Here is a 19868-nt window from a genome sequence, read left to right on the forward strand (position 1 = left end):
ACTTTGTGACGAAGATCTTAGACATTAACACTGGCAAAGTCTTGTTAATCAAAAACTTGACCATAAGAAGTAGAAGTTAATTGTCCTGGATTAATTATTTTTGATCTGACAGGAATTCTAAGTACAAAATCGTCATGTCACAAATAGAAAGTTTTGCTTTTCAAATCCTCTAAAACAGAGCAGACTGAGGATTTGATATGTGCTTTAACCATGCGTTCATCATGCGTCATATGAATGTGATATCATGAATAATGTTAAATTTCTTTTTCATGTATTGTTAGCTACATGTCAAGCATAACTCTCAGCCTTTTCCAAGGAAAAATATTATTTTTTCCTAGAATAATGTTAATAAATAAAATTCAGACATTTTTTTGGTCTCACAATCAGGTTAGGAATGTGAATTTGAAGGTGACGTGCTGTATTCTCTTTGCCAAATGTTTTATCTTAATCAGAGGATTTTATCTGACAATCTTCAAGATAATTATTTAGAACAAACTGAATACTGTAGCCAAGAATCTATTTTAATACAATTTCATGATTCTTACATGAGATATTCTTCACATTATCACATGGTAAACTGATGTGAAAAATTATAATTTGATACTATTCCAATTTTCTGTGTTCCTTTGTAATGATATAGTAGGGGAATGCAGTGATATAATAAGAGATACAATAATGATATAGTAAATGAAAAAGAGGAGGTCCTGTGATTATCAGAGTGCATATACTGAGATTTTTCAAAAAAATATATCAATATTTAATTAGGGTTGTCTGAGAATCAATAAGAGTACACCTTAAGATGGTTATAATGGGCTTTTTATGAAACTATATCATCACAAGCTTTAATTTGTAGCATCTAATAACAATGATGTCTTATTTTATATTATTATAAGTGGTCCAGAAGCTTAAAATATTGAAGATATTTAATGTAATTATTTTTTCTTCATTCTCTATCTTTTCTTCATAGTATTTATCAGCCTTTGTGATTATACATTATTTTATGATTTTAGTGATATTTTTATCTCCCACTTAACAACAAACTCTAAGAACAGAAATGAAGTCTGTTTGCTCACCATTACATTTGCAGCACCCATGTAAGTTTCTGGCACACAGTAGGACTAAAATACACATTCTTGAATTACATGCAAAAACAATACTTGGAATGAATAAATTTTCCACTGAGACTCCCATTTGCTAAGGGAGTGAGGTTAGTGGAGGGATTAGGAGATGAAAGAGTCCTTGTTTCTCTCACCATAAAGAGATGAGGCTAACTGGTCTCTGGCCTCTTATATTTCCAGCAGGTTGTAGAGTGTTTCTTGCAAGGGATTCTTATTCATCATGATTCAAATCTGAGTTTATAGCTGCAGGGAGGAATGATGAAGTTTTGTGCTGGTAAACTGGCTTTTAGAAAAATCAAACCCTGATTTACAACTTTTCCCAATTTCTGTGTTGCACATACTTCCACCCAGGATGATTTCAAGTCACACAGTGATGTCACAGATGTGGATCTGGGAAGAGACATGTGCAGTTGGCTCTCTCCAGCAGAGCCCACAAATCATCTTGATACCATGTCTTTGAAAATTGTGTTTTTGCCGCACACTACAGGGACACAGCCGCATCAATGTTTATAGCAGCACAATTCACAATAGCTAAACTGTGGAACCAACCTAGATGCCCTTCAGTAGATGAATAGATAGAAAAAAAATGTGGCATATATATATATATATACACACACAACGGAATATTACTCGCAGTAAAGGAGAATAAAATCATGACATTTGCAGGTAAATGGATGGAGTTGGAGAAGATAATGCTAAATGAAGTTAGCTAATCCCCCTAAACCAAATGCTGAATGTTTTCTCTGATATAAGGAGGCTGATTCATAGTGGGGTAGGGAGGGAGAGCATGGGAAGAATAGAGGAACTCTAGATAGGGCAGAGGGGTGGGAGGGGAAGAGAGGGGACAGGGGGTTAGAAATGGTGGAATGTGATGGACATCATTATTCATAGTACAGGTATGAAGACATGGTTTGATGTGAATATACTTTGTATACAACCAGAGATATGAAAAATTGTGCTCTATATGTGTAATAGGAATTGTAATGCATCCTGCTGTCATATAAAAAATAGAAAATTGTGTTTTTGGCTTCTATTCCTACCACTTTCTACATAGAAATTTACAGTCCAAACCCTAGACCTAGATTTACAATGTGATGGACACAGAAATGCACCACCCTGGTCCCCTTCAAGAAGGACCTGCTGCCTAACTGCTTCCAGTTCCTGGCATGTTTTCTGCAGATTGCCTCAGTTTCAGTGTGCTGTCTCTCCCAGTGTCACACCCTCTCAGTTTCCTGAATCTAGTGAAAGAGCCAGGAAGGAAAATAATTCCTGGTTTCTGTGCTCCCCATGGTGTTGGCAGACGCTGGGACCACCAGCATCCCAGCTCAACTTCTCCCTCTGTCCAGACCTCCCCCTCCCACTTCCTGCCCCATGCATTGATCCTCATAAACATCCCACACTTAGTGTCCACTTCAGAGGCTCTAAATTATGATGTCACTTCTATATTTTTATCTCACTTTGCTTCATTGCCTGGGAGAAATCTTTCCATTTTCCCCACTGATCAGACTTATTCATCTTTCATAAAGTTAGATCAGGTCTTAATTCCAGGAAATTTGTGAACTGCTCTTGGACAAACTGACCAAGGGGTTTCCTAGCATCCTGGTACCACATTATGTCATTATCTTCTTATCTGTCTCCATCACTACATTGTAAGTTACTTAAAAGTTCTCTTCCATTTCTGTTACTATACACATAGTCTAATGGTGGCACATGGTAGGCACTTAATAAATACACATTTGTTGAACTGGACTAAATAAAATGATTTGCCAACACTCATGAAGTTCCCATTGTGAGCTGGTGATATAATAATGGGGGGACTTCTGAATCTCCGTGTGGCTGAGGTGGACTCCTCTGGGAAAGAATTGGCAGGATGGTCACCTGGCTAGATAAAATGCTGGTCATCTTCTCTTGGTATGAATTAAGGCTATGACACTGACTCCCTTTGTAACACAAGACAAGTCAAAAAGGGAAGGGATAGGTCTCTTGGAGGGAGAAAAAGGCAGCCAGCATGCATACAATATTTAGAAATATCCATTTTTTTGATTCTTATATTTGTATAAGAAAGAAAAGGTAACACTCAAATGCTATTTCTGTTCTTAAAAGGGCCAATTTTATTGTTTGGTTAAAACAAATATATTCTGTAGAATATATATGATTTTATAAAATAAAATGTTTATTTTGAAAGAAGGTATAAATCACTGGTTAAGATATGTTTAAGAGTTTTCAGAAAACAGATTTAACATTGATAGAATTCGATTATATGGTTTTTTTTATTGTTGGCTGTTCAAAACATTACATAGTTCTTGATATATCATATTTCACACTTTGATTCAAGTGGGTTATGAGCTCCCATTTTTACCCCATATACAGATTGCAGAATCACATCAGTTACACATCCATTGATTTACATATTGCCATACTAGTGTCTGTTGTGTTCTGCTGCCTTTCCTATCCTCTACTATCCCCCCTCCCCTCCCCTCCCCTCCCCTCTTCTCTCTCTGCCCCCTCTACTGACATTCATTTGTCCCCCTTGTATTATTTTTCCCTTTCCCCTCACTTCCTCTTGTATGTACTTTTGTATAACTCTGAGGGTCTCCTTCCATTTCCATGCAATTTCCCTTCTCTCTCCCTTTCCCTCCCACCTCTCATCCCTGTTTAATGTTAATCTTCTTCTCATGCTCTTCGACCCTACTCTGTTCTTAGTTACTCTCCTTATATCAAAGAAGACATTTGGCATTTGTTTTTTAGAGATTGGCTAGCTTCACTTAGCGTAATCTGCTCTAATGCCATCCATTTCCCTATAAATTCTATGATTTTGTCATTTTTTAATGCAGAGTAATACTCCATTGTGTATAAATGCCACATTTTTTTAATCCATTCATCTATTGAAGGGCATCTAGGTTGGTTCCACAGTCTTGCTATTGTGAATTGTGCTGCTATGAACATCGATGTAGCAGTGTCCCTGTAGCATGCTCTTTTTAGGTCTTTAGGGAATAGACCAAGAAGGGGAATAGCTGGGTCAAATGGTGGCTCCATTCCCAGCTTTCCAAGAAATCTCCATACTGCTTTCCAAATTGGCTGCACCAATTTGCAGTCCCACCAGCAATGTACAAGTGTACCCTTTTCCCCACATCCTCGCCAGCACTTGTTGTTGTTTGACTTCATAATGGCTGCCAATCTAACTGGAGTGAGATGGTATCTTAGGGTGGTTTTGATTTGCATTTCTCTGACTGCTAGAGATGGTGAGCATTTTTTCATGTACTTGTTGATTGATTGTATGTCCTCCTCTGAGAAGTGTCTGTTCAGGTCCTTGGCCCATTTGTTGATTGGGTTGTTTGTTCTCTTATTGTCTAATTTTTTGAGTTCTTTGTATACTCTGGATATTAGGGCTCTATCTGAAGTGTGAGGAGTAAAGATTTGTTCCCAGGATGTAGGCTCTCTATTTACCTCTCTTATTGTTTCTTTTGCTGAGAAAAAACTTTTTAGTTTGAGTAAGTCCCATTTGTTGATTCTAGTTATTAACTTTTGTGCTATGGGTGTCCTATTGAGGAATTTGGAGCCCGACCCCACAGTATGTAGATCGTAGCCAACTTTTTCTTCTATCAGACTGCGTGTCTCTGATTTGATATCAAGCTCCTTGATCCATTTTGAATTCACTTTTGTGCATGGCGAGAGAAAGGGATTCAGTTTCATTTTGTTGCATATGGATTTCCAGTTTTCCCAGCACCATTTGTTGAAGATGCTATCCTTCCTCCATTGCATGCTTTTAGCCCCTTTATCAAATATAAGGTAGTTGTAGTTTTGTGGATTGGTTTCTGTGTCCTCTATTCTGTACCATTGGTCCACCCGCCTGTTTTGGTACCAGTACCATGCTGTTTTTGTTACTATTGCTCTGTAGTATAGTTTGAAGTCTGGTATCGCTATACCGCCTGATTCACACTTCCTGCTTAGCATTGTTTTTGCTATTCTGGGTCTTTTATTTTTCCATATGAATTTCATGATTGCTTTCTCTATTTCTACAAGAAATGCCGTTGGGATTTTGATTGGCATTGCATTAAACCTATAGAGAACTTTTGGTAATATCGCCATTTTGATGATGTTAGTTCTGCCTATCCATGAACAGGGTATATTTTTCCATCTTCTAAGATCTTCTTCTATTTCTCTCTTTAGGGTTCTGTAGTTTTCATTGTATAAGTCTTTCACCTCTTTTGTTAGGTTGATTCCCAAGTATTTTATTTTTTTTGAAGATATTGTGAATGGAGTGGTTGTCCTCATTCCCATTTCAGAGGATTTGTCGCTGATATACAGGAATGCCTTTGATTTATGCGTGTTGGATTATATGGTTTTATGACATGCTAAATCACAAACTGTGAGTTTGATTGTGTTTCGACATTTAGTTTGGCAGCAACCTACTGAAGAATAGCTTAATTTGTAGAAATTAGAGTTTACCTTGAAATCACTGCTTAAATTAAGTCTTCAAAAATATTTAATATGTTTATATTAGTAATTTTTTGGTAAGGCTTATTGTGGTCCCCTATTCTTTTTATATGGAATTGTACCTATGAACATATAAACTGGTATATATAAATAGGAGTGATGATGATGGAAAACTTATGTTGGAACATTTCTTCTATATTTGCACATGATAATGTAGTACATTTCCCCATGTGGAAATAAAGTTTTTAAATTTTGTAATTTGATAATGATAAAATGAGGCAAAAAAAGCATGTGATGGCCATTGTGCTCTGTACCCAGTTATATAAAGGTTATCATTATAGAGAAAAGTATGACAGGGTACTAGATATAATTGCTTTTTGTAGCACATTGAATTGTCTATATTTTTATGATTCTGTATTTGCTTTCTTCTCTACATGAAGACATTACCCGTTTTTAGTGCTGCCTTATTTATTTGTTCTAAGTTGTAGGTACTAGAAGATTTAAGTAAAGATACCTAATTTTGGAGATGATTGAGGAAAAGACCTCTCCAAGAGCAACTGAAGATTTAGAATTGTCTTAGTGCTTTAGAGCTGCCATAACAAAGTGCCACAAACTGAGTGGCTTAAACAGCAAATATGTCTTGCCTCACAGTTGTGGAGACTGGGAGTCTGAGATCAAGGTGTCAATCAAGCAATGCTCCCTCTGAAGGCAGTAGAGAGGATCTTTTCCAGAAATCTCTCCTAGCTCTGGTAGTTTCATGACTTGTGGCAGAACTTTTCTCAGAACTTCTCCCTGTGTGTGCTTGTCTCCAAATTTCCCCCTTTTATGAGGACACCAATCATATCTGTCTGAGGGTCCATCCTACTCTGTATGAGCTCATCTTAACTAATGACATCTGCAGTGGCCCTTCCAAATAAGATCATATTTTGAGGTACCAAATTCAATATTTGAATTTTTGAAGGACAGAATAAAATTCCTAACAAGATCCAATACAAATTACATCCAGTTTCAAAGAGGATGCTTCCTATTGCTGCTAATTAGAAGATATGCATTGATAGGATTCTATCAAATTACTACTATTATTTTTATCAACTCTCTATACTTGACATAAGGAAAGATTTAATGCATCTAGTAGCATTAAATGCATTAAATAGGTAAAGTGCTTTATAACTAATAAAATCTTTATTTTCATTGTAATATTGTAATTCATTGTAATTCATTCTAACACTTTTTTGATGTCACATTTCCAAGTATTGGTATAATATAATTAATATAATGTAATATAATATAAGAATGGGTCTTATCTAGGAATAGGACCATTTTTCTAGGGATCCCAGAGCTAAGCTATTTTCCTGTTAGAAACAGTATTTAGAATACAGGCCTAGGAGCCAAGAGATTCAGGTCTTATCTTTTTTCACTTGATGCTTTTGGGAAAATCACAATCTTCTGGAAACTTCAGTTTCCCTTCTTTATTAATCTTTAACTAAAGATTTGGATTAGGTTAGAGTTTGTTCCAATGTGCTATTCAGAACCTTAGACTCTCCAGCAGCCAAATGAGAGGAGCATAGATAAATAGAAGAACCAGGGACCTGCACATCTTGGCTGTTCCCACCCTCTTTAACTCCCAGGGAATAGCTGGAGAATAAAATTTTTTATGTACTGTTGATATAAGTATGATTTTGATCTATTGCTAAATAATGGATTGAAAATCCCTTGACTAACTTCTATGGCTCTTTTCTGCTTTAAATTATGACTATATCATTTTAATAGACATTATTATAAATCAAGATTGCATATCATAGTTTAAAAGAGAGAGGAAACCTATAATATTCTATGGGCTGTCTGTGGTTCTCAGAGTTTTTCAGGTGTGTGTTAAAAATTACAAGTACCATAAACCTTCTATAATGCCTATGTTCAGCAGTATCATCTTCACCTTTCATTTAATCCTGCACAATAAATACCTTCTTATTAGCACTGTGAATCTCTTTTATATGTACTTTGTCCTAGATCTAGTTTTGATGTTGGAATTAAAAGATGAATGAGACAGTTAATCAGATCATTATGCCCTGGATATATAGACATTCAAGAAAAAGCATCTAAACCAAACCAAGCGAGAGTTGGGAAATAATCAGGAGTTCAAAAATTTTTTGAACTTAATTGCAATCATGCAGACATCGAGGGCAGTGGGGAAAAGGAGAAGCAAAGAGAAATAGGAGAGGCAGAGCTCCATTCCAGCATCTCTCACCTATGGGGATGACACTAGTCTGGAATGGTGAAAGTTGAAACTATTTCCTAAAGAAGGAACAGTTATCCAAAAAATAAAGAAAGAAGTGGGGAGAAAGAAGGAATTCTTCAGCCAGTAGGAAGGCAACATGTCCTGGAGCATAATGGCAGAGGACAACATTACATGTTTTGGTAATTTGAGGACATTTAGTGCAGTGGGACATAATCTGTGTGGGGTAGTAAGAGGTCAGGATGGAGAGGGAGCAAGAGACAATTAATAAAGGGAACTCAGGCTCTTGAGAAAGTTTTGGGCTATAGCCTGAAGACTCTAAGGAAGCCATTAAGGTTTACATAATAAACTGTGTCCTGAAAGCTCATTCTGATTGTGATGTGGACACTTGATCAGAGACAGGTAAGGCTGGAAGTGCAAACATCAGTTGACAACTTTTACAACATTCTAGGAAAAAAGTTATGAGGGTAAGAACTCAGGTAATGGAAATGTACCTGAAGAAAAGCTGAATCTGAAAGTTATAAAGCGAGGAAAGATTCACATGTGATAAGTTATTATTGGATGTGGGAAATGAGAAAAACAAAGGAGTTAAGAACTGTCCCTGTTTTTTGGCTTTTGCAGTTGAATGGGGGTGTGGTGCCATCTGCAATAGTAGCAGATGTCACAAATTAGGATAGATTTAGGAATTTGTAGGAAATATATTCAGTTTTACATGTATGGATTTCAGGGTAGGGTGAACATATAAATTAGTATTCTTTTGGGAAACTTTTGTGAATGAAGGGAGCATACTGTGAATGATTAAGCAATATGAAAATTATGTGGAATGGATGGCCATCTTAGCTTTACATGGAACAGAAGAATGGAGAGTTGGATCTATGGAAAGCATCAGTGTGTAGTGGTAGCATCTAAGTTTTGGAATTAGACCTGCATTTGAATCCATCCCTATTGAACACTTCAGGGATTTCAATTTTTCTACTCTTCAAAATCTATTTGTTTTTAGCATACAATTTGACCTCCCTCTGCCTTAAAGTCTTCATGTATGTAGTGTGAGTGTTAGAACATCAATTTCATACAGTGTGTGCTGCATCAAATGAAAAAAATTAGGTAAGATGTATACTTAGTCCCAAGTACATACGATCCCAAGACAGAAGAGGGTTGGAAACTCTTGACTAGCCAGTGTGTTTACATGAGTTTGAAGGAAATAGAGTTCTTGTTCACAAATAAGTGGTGTAGGCAATATCAGGTGCGCTTATCATGTTCATGTTCTATAGCATCCTCAAGGGCCAGGTGTTTGTTTTTATTCTTGTTCAAAATATTATAGGATAACAATGAAGATGGCTCAAAATAGAGAATACTGCTATTCAACTTTGAAGTCAAAATTTTCATCACAGAAGTGCTAGCAGATTCAAGCGATGATGCAAAATGTTATTCCTAAATTAATAAAAGAACCATTTTTAGATCAGATTCCTTAGTCTTGAAATTGACTTCAGAAACTTAATTTTATACTTCCTTAAAATTTTGTGCAACTAAGCTTTATACTCTAAAGTAAAACTTGGCACAGAGAAGTGAAAATGTAGGGGTTGCTTAACTGCTGCATGGGCTATTTCTCTTTCTTTGCTGTGTCATCTTTTAATTTTACTGTTATATAAAATTAGACAATTTTAGTAATAATACTACCTTTCAATGAATAAGACTTTCTTCTATTCTAGCACATCATATAATTAAGAACCATTAACTACTGTTAGGGGATTTGGTTAAGTCATCTTTAAGTTCATGAAAACAAAAATGAATGGCCTTCCATAATCTCAAAAAAGTCATTGACTTGGCAGCCAGTGGAAGCTACTGTCGACAGTTCTCCTTGGGTATTACTCTATTGTGTGATCTTCATCACAGATGTTTTAAAGACCTTATCAGAGTTTTTATGTAAACTTGCTAAAAGGCTTTGGGTTTATGAAGCAACATTGGCTACTTCTAACAAGCTACTTATTGTTAGTCAATTTCTAGGGAGATGCCATATTTGTAGCTGTAATGATGGTATATTTTCAGCATGGATGCAATGCCAAGTAGGCAGAAATTAACATTTAAACACAACCTTTAAGGATGGTATTCAGAATTTGGCCTCATTTGGCTTTTATTTCTTTAGAAAAGGCATAAGAAGGGATTTCATTTTCTTATGAGGTGTGACAGAACTTTTTTCTGCAGTTTGCAATTTTTTTTAAACTTCTGCTTGCATGTTATAACTCTCCTAGTGCTAGTATCTCTTCAATTTTTTTGAAGGAGTGTATTTCTTTCCCATTGTACCATAGAGTTGTGATAATATGTTAATTTTAGGTTGTCGAAGATAGTAATTATTGAGATAATGTATTTTGTTTCAGCATGCCTCAATGGGAAGAATTTGTTAAAAGTTCAAATGGGCCTGAGGAAAAATCTATGATGTCAGACCACTGGGCAGAATTTTAAGGACACCCAATCATTGCTGTCTCCTCTACTGGTCTGGTCTTTAAAAATATAAACAGCTCAGGTTACTTCATAAGTCATGGACAAGTCTGATCTTGGTGGGAAGCATAAGTACAGAGGAGGCACATGCTCTTGGTGGAAGAGAGAAGTCAAGTGTCAAATACGGGGTGATACAGTTATTTATCACTTAATGGAGTGAAGCTCATGACCTTGCACGTGAATCCTACCCAGTTCAAGGAATTGTAGATTTGTGACAATTTTCTTCAGTGAAGGAGCAAGCCAGTTCCCTAAGTAGACATCAGAGCAGCTTCAAGATCATATCTGCATACCTTTTAATTCAATATCTTATAACAATTTAGAAAATATGATTCTCTTCAAATTCTCTGTTAAAGGAAAAGAAAATTTAAAACAGAAACATTTTGAATCCTGATAATTGTTATCTTCTCCCCAGCAGAGGATGTGCCATAGACCTCTCGTGACTGACAAATCCCCAAAGGGGCTCATTGCCTCCCTCCCTGTTGCTCCTAGGATTGTGTTTCTCCTCAGTGGTCTTGAGACCATGACCATTCCAAGGAACTGGAACTTCAGCTTTCTTTCTTACTTCCAAAGGATATTATCAGTCCTTCTTCTGTTCTCCACTTTCTTGGTGGTCTTTATGACCAGCACTTATTCTAAAAGCTATGCTCCATTGTTATAGTGATAGTAATGATGGTAAGAGAGAGGAATTAGCCAGTTAATGTGATAAAATAAAAAATGGAGGAAAAGAAGAAATAAAACTCAGATTTACAGATCTCTGTGTTTATGAGTTTTATTGAGAATATGAGATATGTTATTGCCTATATTTTATATTTTTAAGAAACAGTAAAATTATCTTCTTTAAAATATGACCTCGTGGAAAAGATGAGAAGCCTCAGGTATTAAGTAATTTATCCACATGATCTAACCGGTTGATGATCTGGAACTTAAACCCAGATCTATCTGACTCATTCTTCTAATTATGCTATTCAAAATTGCTAAGTCTTTATTTTTTAGGTAGTGGGGAGTCACTGAAAAGTATTAGGTTAGAAGGATACTGATATGATCAGGTATATATGATGCATATTTACATATAAGGTATGTTACACATGAAGTACCAGAGGAATGGAGATTCAATTTGGAGATTAGTACCATTGCCAAGAAAAGATGTCATGAACGCTGAAGGTAAATCATTCATTACACAAATATTAATTGATCCCTGATTGTATGTTAGGTATTCTTATCTTTGCTATATCACAGTATACAAATGGGACTCTCTTCTCTCATGGGGCACATTCTTGAGGTGAAGAGAGCCAGTATATAATTTTACACACGTCCCCGTGAACACTTTGCTAGGGCCCCTTCTCAGACTTTGGAAAGACCCTGAGTGGGCTGAAGTTGAAGTTCCCCTAGCTTCTTGGTAAATCTGCCTTGGACACTCTAGTGGCTTATATAAAGCTTTCTAATGTCTCTCCTTCCCCTCTAAACTTCTTCCCATGGACGTTTGCTCCCTGCATATGTGGGTTGCTGCAGATTCATCTGAGGACAGTTTTTTTTCAGATCTTCTTTCAGTTCCTCAAATGTATTCAGTTCATTCTTAACTCAGGTCTTCCTCCAATGTTAATCCTTCTGCCTACCAGATTCTTTCACCTCCTGGTTATCTGGCCAACTTCTACTTACTCTTTAGGTATCAAGTTTTTCTAAAGAACATTTCTCAGAAAGGTCATTCATGAATTCCCATCTAGATTAGCGCTTCCCCCCATTATTCTCTCTCACTGTCCCTCTCTTGTTCCTTTATCATTTTTCACAGTCTGCAAATTGCTTCTTTGTGTGTTTATTTGTAGTATTTGTTTTCTACACTTGGATACCTGCTGAAGAGCAGAGAAAGAGCTCCCCTAGCTCACTACTTCATAAGTGTCGTGTAAATACAGTGATTGTCATAAAAAAATGTTGTTTAAGTTTTGTTGATGGAATGTATGACAGATGAACAACTGGCATTAGTCTCTGAAGGTCAACTTGCATGCATGCTATGTTTGTAGAACTAGTTCTTTATCTTTAGGCATCCTTCCATTCTCTTAGATTGAGGAGCAGCATCAATAGCTGAAACTATTGTCAAATATTTCTTAGTAGTTGAGGTTTACAAACTTGACAGGTAAGTATCACTTTGGAGAAATGTTATGAAATAAATCCTCTTGGGTTTGCACAGATATAAGCTGGAATTATTTTTTTTCAGAAGAATTTCTTTTAATTACTGAATATTTCCCATTGGATTTCCTACTTTTCAAAGGTTTGGGCTCTTTGATTTGTTTTTATTGGGTTCTTAGTTTCTGTTGCATTACAATTGCTAAGTGCAATGTAGCTAACAGCTAATAATTTGGCTTACTATGCTAAAATTTCTTTGAAATTACTGATGCACGTTTTCCATTGAACTCAGCAGTATTCACAAAAGCAACAAACTTATTTTGAGTTATTATTTGCTCTGATTTATCAAGGTTCAGTAACCAATTATGCCATGTATTTAGGGTACATTATTTGTTAGTTCTTGGCCTTTTGGTCACTTCTTGCTGACCACGTGTTCAGGACTGTTTACCCCATTCTGTAGCCAATACGGATTTTTCTTGGCAGGTGACTGTGGTCTTGAGGTTCTACTCTTTTGAAAGTGAGGTTTTGTCAAAGTCTTATGCATTTCAAGCTCAAGCAGTCACCTGTGCAGATACCAGCTTTTCAACATAAACCACTTAAAATAAACCCATGCCATAAATTTTATGACCATTTACAAAAAGCTGAACATAAATAAAAGTTTAAATGGTAATCCTTACTTTAATTTTAATAAAGCCCTGTGTTTAAATAAAAATTGTAGCTTCAGCAGCCTTAACTAGGGAATTTTAAAAAAATAGTATTTACGGGGAAATGCCAGTGTCCTCTTGCACTCTAACGTCATCATCCTACTTGGTCAGGTTAAAAAGTTAGTCATTTGTGGTTTTCCAACATTTGAAATATTGGATAATAAACCTTTCGGCTTATAAATCCCAGAGCCATCCTGCATTATGTTCTAATTTTAGCAATATCCTGAGATGATACTTTAACCTTTGGATCCCTGGGGTCTCCATGAATGATTTTAACCCCCTAGTTATTTGAAACTGGTTGTCTTTAAACAATTTGTCTAAGAAAACAAACAAATAAATAAACCAAAAGCTTCAATTTTTTCATGGTATTATTCAGTAAGAACATACCCCCTAAAATAATAAAGTTTATTATTATGGTTGTCATTCAAACATTTTAAACAGTTTTTTCTTACTAATACTTCTGAAAATGCAATCAATAATCCAATATCATTACTCTTCTTTTAAAAATTAAATGAATATTTTTTTTTCAATTGCTTATAAATACCACTATATTCCAATACTAATACTAATAGATTCAAGCAGTATATTGAACATACATCTAGTTATCCTTCTCATGAAATTATATAAATTTTCCTGATCAGTTCAATTATTTTGATGCTCAGCACAAACATATTTTCAGTGGGAATATAATCAGCAGAGAAGATTTTATTATCACTAAACCAATTCTGTTCCCCTAGATTGACCCTTGCTTTAAGAAAGAAGAAATGAAGTTAGAGTAAATGACTATCGATTAATATTGGTCTCCAGTTTCTAGGACTCAAAGTAAAAGTAGAGGTTGAAAAAAATCGTTATGTACGAACACATTTATCCCAAATGGATTTATAAATTAGTGTCTAAATATTTATGGGAAAACAGAAGCTAGCAAATGGGTGGGTCATATGAGTATTGGGTGTCAAGTTATGCTCCCTCTCTTTCTATTTCAATTCAGCTTAAAAAATCTTTTCACTTAAAAAAGTGATTGCCTGGAGACCTTTGAAGCTAGGGAGGATGATGAAGGGGCAAGAGGTTTATTCCCAGGGTCATACTTCATTTGCATAAGCTAGTAACCATAGGGCACTGTGGAATGTCTGTAAATAGATTTCATTACAGAAGTTCAGCTTAAAGGGACTAAAAATAATCCTCAAGCAAACATTTTATATTGCTTCAGGTTCTGCTGTAATAAAAATATTTTAGTAACACAACATTCTACAGAGGCAGGAAATGAAACAGAAGGGCATCTATATCTTTCTTTTGGTGGACTCTTATGAAATGGTTTAAAAAAGAAAAACATAATATTCTTATTTTAACAAAATAGTCCTACAAAAACAGGATTATGCCATTCTATATTGCTGTTATTAGGTAGTAAAACAAATAGATCTCTTATTTCTTTCCCCTTTGCCTCCCTGTCTCCCCACCCCCACGCCCCTCTGTGTGTGTGTGTGTGTGTGTGTGTCCTTCTTTCCTCTGTCTTGGCTTTTGTCTCTTCTGAACTCTTACTTTTTTATCCTGTCTAACATTGCTGCAGGATCTGTTCAGCAAGAGTGTATCGTGTCTGGAAGAGTTGAATATTACATTCTTCTCTCCAAAAGAGTTTCTGCCAGAAAACAGGATTTAAAACCCACATATCAGACTCAAATATTGGCATCTCTGAAAAAAAAAACAATGTATGTGCAATACAGTTTTAATTTGGACATAGTAAAAGGGAATGTCCCATTCATCAATCATAATGAAGTTTGAACTTGAGTGGTAACAGTGGAAGACATCAATATGCCCAGTTCTTCAGAGATACATGCTCTGCTATGTTACAATATAGGTAATTCACATCAATTTTCAAATAGAAATAAGCTGTTATGAATGTGACTTTAATTAAATTATACCATTTCATGATTACTTTTTATGAGTTTTGTATGTTGACTTTAAGAAACTGATAGTACAGTACATTTCAAATTTGTGCCGTATGTCCTACATTTTACCAAATCTAATATTTCATTCATTCATTCATTGGATATTTACTAAGCACATACTAATTACCAGATGCTGCTAGGTTCTGAGCAGAAGTAAAGATTGGGTTCAAGTTTCAGATTGGGTACCAGGAATGTGAGAGTTTCCATAGTGCCCTGGAATGATCATACGCTTTTGAATCAGGTTTATTGTGGTTCAAGTACTGCTTAGCACTAGTTAGTTGAGCAGGCTGGGGTAAGACACTTTATATCCCTGAGCCTTGGTGACCCCATCTGGAAAAAGAGTCAGTAAATTTACCTTGTGGAATCTTATGAGGTCTAGGAAAAACTAGAAAAAATGATTACTGTGTATGACATATTGATGCTGAAAACCTCACAGCTAATTTATACTGGTATATTCTATTTTTAATAAACCCAATAATACAATTTTTAAAATTATTAATATTATTTTGGTGCCAGGAATTGAACCCAGGGGCACTTAACAACTGAGTCATATTTCCAGCCCTTTTTATTTTTTTATTTTGAGACAGGGTCTTGCTAAGTTGCTTAGGGCCTAGCTAAGTTGCTAAAGCTGGCTTTGAATTTGGGATCCTCCTGGCTCAGCCTCTCAAGTTGCTTGGATTAGAAGTGTGCACCACCATTCCTGGCCAATGATACAATCATTTTCTGGCTCAGTTATGTGGGCACATGTTTTTCATTGTTTCAGGCTGAATGGTAGAGGTCTCAATGAAGTAATTTTATTTCCATTCCCATAGTTTTACATGATCACAATAGGTTTAATAGATTTAGCCATTTATCAGAAAATAAAGACTAGAGCATTTGAGACCTTGAGGCTTTTTACAATTAAAAAAATTTAATGACATGATAATTGTACATACTTATGGGGTACAATTTGATATGAATATACAATGTGTATTGATTAACCAAGGCAAATAGAATTTCCTTCTGAAATGTTTAATTATTTCTTTGTATCAAATACTTTGAACTCTTTTAGTTCCTTATAAAATATATAATAAATAAGGCTTAATCTGGATCTGGTATTCAGGAAGAACATTTGTAAAAACAGAATACATTCACTAGCCTAGGGACTGTTTGAAAAGAATCTAAACATAAAGTACCATAGTATGTCTTTAATTTGCCATGGCCCAAAATGCACTTTTACTTAAAAAACCCTCATAAACTCCATATGTATTTCTTTTTTTTTCAAAAATTTTTTTAGTTGTAGATTGACACACTACCTTTATTTTATTTGTTTATTTTTATGTGGTGCTGAGGATTGAATCCAGGGCTTCACACATCCAAGGCAAGTGCTCTGCCACTAAGCCCCAGCCCCAGCCCCCATATATATTTCTTTACGAGGGAGTGCAAATTATAAAACTGTCCTATAACAAGAAAAAAAGGGAAAGCAAAATATAGAGAACAAAGATAACTACTTTTCCATGAAAACTATTAGCCTTTTATAGTAATTTAGTCAAATAATTTCAGTTTATGTTACTTGTGTTTCATCATGTTTACTTTTCTAATAACTACAATTATTCGCAGAATGACATTACATTTTTCTCCTGGAATAGATGTGCTTAAATTGAAAAAATCCAATTGAATAAGAGCGTGTAACGAGAAAATGTAATCCATCGTTATTAAAAAAGGCAGCTTACCTTTATCTGGGTGTTAAATAGTACAAATCCATGAGAGCCGGTGAATGTTTTGAAGTCAAAACGAAGGGCATTACGAAGGCTGAAGTGGATTTGTCACAGAATTATATGTATTACTTCAGAAATAGGTTATTATATCTAGGAGGGGTAAGGGGAAATGCAAAGGAATAAAATAAAAGACCATTTCATTTTTATATATCCTTACCAGGGTGAAATACCTCTGATTTAGATTTCTATGCAAAACTTATTCAGGATAAATAAAATCCAAAGCAGTTAACTGAATAAAGAGTTTGATATCAGTTGATTAAATAGGATATGAGTTCTGGAGGGAAGCTTTGGAGGATGTGTCTGACTGATAAGAATTCCCACAGGAGCCCTGTCAAGGATGCCAGCACAGAGAGCAGACACTGTGAGGTGGCATCTGCCTCCTCTGGGGACCTTTGTACTTTGCCTCCAGGATTCATGTTTGGTTCAATGCTATTGATGTGTCTTAAAATGTTTATGAATCATGTTGTTCTTGTTAGAAGATATGGTCACTTCCGTAGTTTTTAAAAACTTGACAGTGGCAGCAACCAAGTCAACGTGACCTTAAGTATGCATTTTTAAATAAATTATTTAAAATAAATAAAGCATTAAAATGTACGGATTCATATCATTTATACATTTCTTGAATTTATTTACAAGGAAAACAACAAAAAGCAGTAAGAAACAGCATTTCACTGGATAATAGCCCTTTAATATTATTGTAAGCAAAGCATGGTTTGGAGTAAAACTACCTGAATAATTGAAAGAATTTCACCATAACATGATTTCACCTGCACATTAGACCCCACAGCATTGATTTTTATGGGCCCACTCAGAACGTTGTGCCTGAGTATAAATTACATGCTTTACAGAATCAAAATCAAATGTGCTTCTGTGGGTCATCAGAGCTGTCATAGAAAGTGGTAATCATACATGTAGTATCGCTTTAAGTAAATAGTCTTTTAAAAAGAATTGTGTAAGTCTTTATATGAAATGATCCAGAGAAAACTTGCTTTATCTTAGTAAATCTTTTCTTAATGCTTTACCTTAAACATTTCTTTATACTTATAAGAGAGGCTTTGTTTACTATTGCTCTCTCCTCTGCATGTCTGTCTCTTGCTATTCAGGACGAAAACAAGACACGCTCATCATCCAAGGTGATTTTGATTATAAGGATATACATTTTTGATCTTTTAGTTTCTGGAACATATTGAATGGAATGATGTTGTTGCCTCAGAAGGTGGCGGTTAAGGCTGAGAAATGTAGACCCTGTAGAAAGTCATTGTCATTATTTCCCATGGATGGGGCCTTGTAGAGTCCTAAGGAGTGGGTATGAATTGCTTAGGAACTTTGCAATTGACAGATCACAGAGTCCCTGAATAAGGGAAAGGACTGAGTTAATCAGAGAAATAAAGATTATAATAGTAGCTCTTATTTCTTGAGCTTTACATACAGCTCCACGCCAGGCTTCACATGCAGTGCCCTCTCAATAACACTGGAAGGCAGGTGTGAGCTTCATAGTTTTGCAGTTGAAGAAACAAGACTTCAGAGAATTTAAGTAACTTTTCACTGCCACGTACATGGTAGCAGAGCTGAGATTCAAATATAAGTCTGTTGGCTTTATGGGACCCGCAAAGATGGTGGAAAGTACAGGTAGAATGAGAAAGGGTGGAGGAGTGGGTAGAAGGGGTACTGGGGTTATGCAAGCAACAAAACCAAAGGTGACTGTGCTAATGAGGGTGTTGCAGTGGTCCCAAAGGATGATGACAGGACTTTATTAGGACTGTCCGATTTGTTGGTGCTTTAGGATTTGTGTATGCATTTGCATATCCTGCCACAGTGAAAAGTCACATTCACAGGACCCTGAGGTCCCACGTGTGAATAGGGTGAATGCTCTGAGCATTATTGTTCAAACAAAAAGACTTACATTGATTTGAAAATGAATCTTATCTGCTTCCTCATGGTAAATCTTTCTCCAAAAGATAATCATTTTTTAAAATATTTTTATATATGTATATAGGTTTTAAAAATTAATTTTTGAATTTGTCATACATATACTTTGTTCTTTGTTAACATAAATTTAAATTGTAAGCAACATTTTTCATCTGTATTTTTCATTTGGTGGCATATCTACCATGGGCAACATCCCCCATCAGAGTGGTACTTTTGTTATAATCAATGAATCTACATTGACACCCCAAGTCCATAACTAGTCTTGGGGTTCAGTTTTGGTGCTGTGCATTTTATAGGCCTGAACAAATGTACAATGACATGTATTCATCAATAAAGCATCATACCATTTTCACTGCCCTAAAAATCTTTTGTGCTCTGCCTAATCATCTTTCCCCCTACCTTCTACACTTGATAACCACTGGTCTTTTTACTGTCTCCATAGTTTTGCCTTTTCTAGAATGCCATAGAATCATATAGCAGGCAGCCTTTTCAGATTGGCTTCTTTCACTGAATAATACACAATGCTCCTTCATGTTTTTGCATGCTGATAGGTCATTTCTTTTTATCACTGAATAATATTCCACATTGTCTGTATATACCAATATTTTGTCCATTCACCTATTAATGGACATCTACTTCCAAGTTGCTTCCAAGTTTTGGCAATTGCAAACAAAGCTGCTATAAACATCTGTGAGCAAGTTTTTGTGAGGAAATAAGTTTTCATTCCCTTTGGGTAGATACTAAGTGGTATTTCTGGATCATATGGTAAGATTATGTTTAGCTTTGGAAAACCTCACCAAACTGTCTTCCTAAGTGGCTGTATTATTTTGAATCCCCACCAGCAAGGAATGATAGTTCATTTTTCTACATCCTCACTAGCATTTGGCATTGTCAGTTATTTGGATTTTGGCCTTTCTAACCGATGTGCAGTGGTATCTCATTGTTGTTTTAATTGGCTGACTGACGTATGATGTGGGGTATTTTTTTCTTTCTCTGTATCTTTTTTGGTGAGGTCGCAGTAAGGTCTTTGGCCATTTTTCAATTGTGCTGTTTGTTTCCTTATTGTTAAGTTTTAAAGGATAATAGTCCTTTATGAGATATGTCCTTTTAAATTTTTTTCTGTTTATGTCTTA

The sequence above is a fragment of the Marmota flaviventris genome, chromosome 7 (genome assembly GCF_047511675.1).
Source record: "Marmota flaviventris isolate mMarFla1 chromosome 7, mMarFla1.hap1, whole genome shotgun sequence".
NCBI classification, from domain to species: Eukaryota; Metazoa; Chordata; class Mammalia; order Rodentia; family Sciuridae; genus Marmota; species Marmota flaviventris.